The 6,174-nt window shown below is 39.2% G+C and overlaps 1 long non-coding RNA gene across 1 annotated transcript in view; it reads left to right on the top strand.

Moving 5' to 3' along the window:
- Positions 1-2,218: 2,218 nt before the first annotated feature.
- LOC125614889 overlaps positions 2,219-6,174 on the top strand; it is a 20,316-nt gene continuing 16,360 nt past the window's right edge. Inside the window, exon 1 of the long non-coding RNA XR_007345462.1 lies at positions 2,219-2,343. This is a non-coding gene — a long non-coding RNA (uncharacterized LOC125614889). The remainder of the gene's footprint in view (positions 2,344-6,174) is intronic.

Below are 6,174 nucleotides of genomic sequence, written 5' to 3'. Positions count from 1 at the left end.
TAACCCTAAACCTAATGGTTATTCAAGATCTAAACCTTACCTCTAACCTAAACCAAACCCTAAACTTGAACCTGACCCTAATAATAACCCTAGCTTTAAACCTAACCCTTACCCTAAATCTAACCCTTACACTGGACCAAGCCAGAAACCGAAAACTAAATTTACCCCTAACTGTAACCCTAGACCTGGCATTAGTCCTAGCCCTAATACTAGGCCTAAACCTAACACAAACACTAGCCTTCATTCTAGCCCTGAGCTTAGCCTTAAACATAACCCTACCCCTAACCCTAGCCCTTACCCTAATACTAACCCTCACCCTAGACCCCAACTAAGATATAACCCACTCCCTTACTCTAAATGTAACCCTAACTCTAACCCTATCCTGTGATCTAAACCTAACACTAACCCAAGCCCTAATATAGCCCTATCCCTAAACATAACCCTAGCCCTAACCCTACAACTAACTCTAACTCTCACATTTGCCTATCACTAATTCTAACTCTATTTCTTACCATAGCCCTATTCCTAGCTCTAACCCTAGTCCTAACCCTTGACCTATCTTTAGTCCTAGTCCTAACCATAGATCAAATCCTAACTCTAACCCTAAACCAAAGCCTTAGCCTAACTATTATGAATACATTTCTATTTAGATTCTATGTCTACAGATGTTGGCTTCAATTATTATTTAGAATATAGTCATTAGTTTCATAAAAGGCATAAAATATCTGGTGGTATATAGAGAACTGATGGTCAGGGGTAGGATGCTATGTTAAGGGGGAACGAAGTGAGGGTATGAGATTATCTATCTTAGCAAATTGGAGGAGAACTCTAATGAACAGACAGGGCTAATTTATGGAAGAATTTATAAATTCAAATTCCTTAACACTATTCATAAATTTACCCTATGTATAAAAAGTGAAACTTTGGAGGTTGAAAGTGAGATAGAGGGAGGAAGAAAAAAAAAGAAAAAAAACAAGGAAAGAAAGAAAGAGAGGGAGAATGAAAATAAGATAAAATAAAGGGGGGTGGTGAGGAGGGCCTATGTAACTCCTCTATATTAAACTATTCTTGTGATTCAGTTCTTAAAGTACAATTTCGTGCAAAGTTCTGGGTTTCACTTATGTTGAGATTGTGAGGGCCAGAGGGGGAAGGGTAGAGGAGAATAGATGAGAAGAACGAGAATAGAAAAGTCTCTGAGAACTCTGTTTTCTTCCAGTAGGTGGAATTGTCTATTTCTTGCTTGAGTCTCTGTGCTAAGGATGGTGGAAGTAGACAGTTTGAGACGGCTTGTCCTTCTATCTGGAGCCTCCTTACTCTTAGTCTCTGAGTTGGAAACTAGGTGCCTGTACAGTTGTTGTTCTGCATTGATAGCTACGCCCCCCCCCCAAAAAAAAATGCTTGTGAGAAAAATCTTGAGTTATCCCAGCTGGAGGTAGGGGAGTTGGGATCCGAGTAGCTGAGCAGCCTCAGAATTGAGCTGGTAGCCACGGCCACATATAGATGGTTAATAAGGTTTTCCAAGATGGATTCCATCTCTTACTTGTGTAGGGTGTTTGGTGAGGTGGGTGGTTCTGGGGTGAACTTTGGCCATGTCCAGAGCTTGGTCTGGTGACCCGCAAGCAAAGATTCTATGTACTGTGCTACCTATTCTCTGCGCTGAGGGCGCCTGCATGGCCAAGACTTCCATCTGAGCCAAGAGCAAACCCGATGCCAAGACTTCCAACTGTGCCAAGAGCTCAAGTGCTGCTGAGCTCAGGGCACATGCACAGCCAAGACTTTCTTTTGTGCAGAGAGCTCATGCGTGGCCAACACTTCTGACTTCTGACTGAGCGGAGAGCAACCACAGAGCCGAGGCTTCCATCTGCACAGATAGCTCCAACATGGCCCTAGTTTTCTTAAAATTTCTATGGTATTTTTCCAGATTCATCTTTTACTTAGCCTTACTATGCTCCACAGGCTTGGGCATTCTCGGTTCAATGGTACGCTGTGAGGAGCAGTTTTTATTTTAAGATTTCCCTTCATTATGGCTTATTGATGTAAATGAAACTTGAGCTGGAAATCAAACAGAGTTGGTAGGAGGTGCTTGAAACTTCACAAATCATTTCTCAATGGGCACTTTCTGGTTTCTTTCTTTTGAAGGTAGGCCAAAGCTGAAGCATGCAAAAGCAACTGTATCTGATAGCCCTTAAAGAGAAAACACAGAAAGATGTATGTATTGAAATAAGTCCCCCAATGATTTGGTCAGATTTCTTTGATACTACACAGTATTCATCTTTAAGCTTGCTCCACTAAGCTCCCTAAGGTTGGCAATTCTAGGATCAATGGTTCTCTAAACAGGTAAGGGTTAATGTAACGGTTAGTGTTAGGGCTAGTTTTAGAGTTAGTGTTAGGGTTAGAATTTGTTTTGTTCAAATTTCTTTGATACTGGGAAGGTTTATCTTTTACCTAGCCTTACTATGTGCCCCAGTTTTGGGTCTTCTCTGTTCAATGGTTTGCTGCTGGGAATAGTTTGTTTTTAATTTCTCACTTCATTTTGACCTATATGGGTAAATGGAAATAGAGCTTGAAATCAAACAGAGTTTGTCTGAAAGTTTGCTTGAAACTTCACACACTCCATCAATTCTCAGTGTGCATTTTGTGGTTTGTTTCTTGTTGAAGTAGCCCTATGCTGAAATAGAAAGAACTAGCTTCATCTGTGAGTGCTTTAGGAGCAATCTTCAATATTTTTTGGTTGAATTACTTTGATACTGTACAGGATTCATCCTATACATAGCCTTCATAGGATCCCCAATTTGGGGTCCTTGAGTTCAATGCTTCACTGTCAAGAACAGTTTGAATTTTTAGGTGTCACTTCATTATGGCCTATAGGTGTGAATGATAATGAAGCTGAAATCAAACAGGGTTGGTACTAGTGGCTTGATACATAACACACTCAATTATTTCTCTGTGAACACTCTCTGCTTTCTGTCTATTGAACATAGGCCAAAGGAGAAGCATGCAAAAACAACTTTATCTGAGAGCACTTTAGGAGACAACAGGGAATTAAGCATGTAATGAGCTACCTCCTGCAATTATTTGGTCAGAATTCTTTGATACTGTGCATTTTTCATCTCTTAGCTTGCCCCACTAGGCTTCACAACTTTGGGACTTCTATGATCAAAGGTTATCTAAACAGATTAGGGTAAAGATTACAGTTTGGGTTAGGGCTAGGTATATAACTAGTGTTAGTATTAGAGTTAATTTTGTTCAAATTTTCTTGATACTGGGGAGGATTCATCTTTTACGTAGCCTTATTATGTTCACCAGATTTGGGCCTTCTCAGTTTAATGGTTCGCTGACAGTAACAGTTTGTGTTTTGAGGTTTCACTTCCTTTTGACCTATATGGTAAAGGTTAATGGAGCTCAAAATCAAGGAGAGTTGGTGATAGCTGATTGAAACATGTCACACTCAATCAGTTCTCTGTGTGCACTCTCTGGTTGGTTCCTTATGAATGTAACCCTAAGCCTAAGCATGCAAAGCAACTTTATCTGAGAGTATGTTAGGGGAAAACAAGAAAATATGTATGTACTTAACTATCACCCCCAATTATTTGGTCAGATTTCTTAGATGCTGCACAGGATTCCTCTGTTATCTTGCCCCAGTAAGCTCCACACATTTGGGACATCTAGGATCAATGATTTTCTGAACAGATTAGGGTTAGGTTTAGGATTAGGGTTAGGGCTAGCTTTAAGGATAGTGTTAGTGTTAGAGTTCTTTTTGTTCAAATTTCTTTGATACTTGGAAGGATTCATTTTTTACCTAGCCTTATTATGTGCCCCAGTTTTGGGCCTTCTTTGTTCAATGGTTTGCTGTCAGGAATAGTTTGTTTTTAATGTTTCACTTCATTTTGACCTAAATGGGTAAATGCAAATGGAGCTAGAAATCAGAGGTTTGGTGCAAGCTCTTTTAAACTTCACATACTCAATCAGTTGTCTTTGGGCACTCTCTGGTTTCTTCCTTGTGAGTGTAGCTATAAGATGAAGCATGCAAAACTAATTTATCCAAGATAACTTTAGGACAAAACAGGGCAATATGCATGTAGTGAAGTACCACCCTCATTTATTTGGTTAGATTTTTTGATACTGTGCAGAATTCATCTGTAAGCTTGCTCCAGTATTCTCCCCAAGTTTGATACTTTTTATGATCAAAGGATCTCTTAAAAGGTTAGGGTTATGGTTATGGTTAGAGTTAGGGCAAGGTTTAGAGCAAGTGTTAAAGTTAGAGTTAGTTTTTTTTCAACTTTTTTGATACTGGGCAGAATTCATCTTTTTTCCTATTCTTAGTATACTCCCCAAGCTTGGGCCTCCTAGGTAAAAGGTGTTTCTCCTAGGAGCAGGTTTAATTTTCATGTTTCATTAAATTCTGCCCTATAGGGGTGAATGGAAATGGAGCTGGAACTCAACAGAGTTTGTGCTAGGTGCTTGAAACTTCAAACACTCAATAAGTTCTCAGTGCGCATTCTCTCATTGTTTCTTGTGGAAGTAGCCCAAAGCTGAAGTAGAAAGAAACAGCTTTATCTGTGAGCACTTTAGGAGCAAGCTTCAACATTTTTTGCTTGATTGCTTTGATACTTTACAGGCTTCATCCTTTTCCTATCCTTTGTAGGATCCCCAAGTTTGGGCCTTCAAGGTTTGCCAGTTCACTGTCAGTAACAGTGTGAATTTTTAAGTTTCACTTTATTATGGTCTATAGATGTGAATGAAAATGGAGCTATAAATCAAACAGGGTTAGTACTAGCTGCTTGAAACTTCACACACTCAATCAGCTCTCTGTGGTCACTCTCTTGTTTGTTCATTGTGAAAGTACCATAAACTGCAGCATGAAAAAAATATTTTAAACAAGAGCACAATAGGAGAAAAAAGGGAAATATGAATGTACTGAAATACCTACCCCAATTACTTGGTCAGATTTCTTTGATACTGCACAGGATTTATCTCTTAGCTTGCCTCACTAGGCTACTTTATTTGGGGACTACTGTTGTCAATGGCTCTCTAAACAAGTTAGGTTAGGTTTAGTATTAGGTTAGGGCTCGGTTTACAGCTAGTGTTTTGTTAGATTTGGTTTTGTTCAAATTTCTTTGATACTGAGCAGGTTTAAGCTTTTACATAGCCTTACTATATTCCCTAGGTTTGGGCCTCTTGTGTCAAGGATTAGCTGTCTGGAACAGTTTGTATATTAAGTTTTCACTTTATTTTGACCTATGTGGGTAAATGGAAATGGAACCGGAAATCAAACAGGGTTGGTGCTTGCTACTTCAAACCTCACACACTCAATCAATTCTCTATGGGCATGCTCTGGTTTATTCTTTGTCAAAGTAGACCTAAGTGGAAGCATGCAAAGCAACTTTATGTGAGAGCACTTTAGGAGAAAATGGAAATATGCATGTGCTGAACTACCTCCCCAAATTATTTGGTCAGATTTCTTTGATACTGTGAAAGATTCAACTGTTAGCCTGCCCCACTTGGCTCCACAAGAATGGGACTTCTAAGATCAAACAACTCTAAAAAGGATAAGGTTAGTTTTAGGGTTAGTGTTAGGACTAGGATTAGACCTACTGTTAGGGTTAGAGTTAGTTTTGTTTTCAAATTTCTATAATACTGTGCAGGATTCATTTTTTTCCTATTTTGACTAAACTCCAAATGTTTGGGCCTCCTAAATAAAGGGTTTGCTTTTAGGAACAGTTTCAATTTTCATGTTTCTCTTCTTTTTGCCCTATAGGGGTGAATGGAAATGAAGCTAGAAATCAAACAAGGTTTGGGCTACCTGCTTGACTCATCACACACTCAATCAGTTCTCAGTGAGGATTGTCTGGTTTGTTTCCTGTGGAAGTTGCCCTAATATGAAGTAGAAAGAACAGCTTTATCTCTGAGTGCTTTAGGAGCAAAAAGAGTACACATGTACTGAAAGAGCTTCAATTTTTTTGGTTGGATTACTTTGGTACTCTACAGGATTTATCCTTGACCTAGCCTTAGTAGGCTCCCCAAGTTTGGCCCTTCAAGATTCAATGGTTCACTTTCAGAAAAAGTTTCTATTTTAATGTTTCACTTCATTTTGACCTAAATGGAATTGGAGCTAGAAATCACACAGGGTTGGTGCTAGCTGCTTCAAACTTCACACACTCAATCAGTTATCTG

This window comes from Marmota marmota, unplaced genomic scaffold, assembly GCF_001458135.2.
Source record: "Marmota marmota marmota unplaced genomic scaffold, marMar, whole genome shotgun sequence".
In the NCBI taxonomy this organism is placed as follows: Eukaryota; Metazoa; Chordata; class Mammalia; order Rodentia; family Sciuridae; genus Marmota; species Marmota marmota.
The sequence above is the reverse complement of the archived record's forward strand: the minus strand, read 5'-3'. Positions and strand labels throughout refer to the sequence as shown.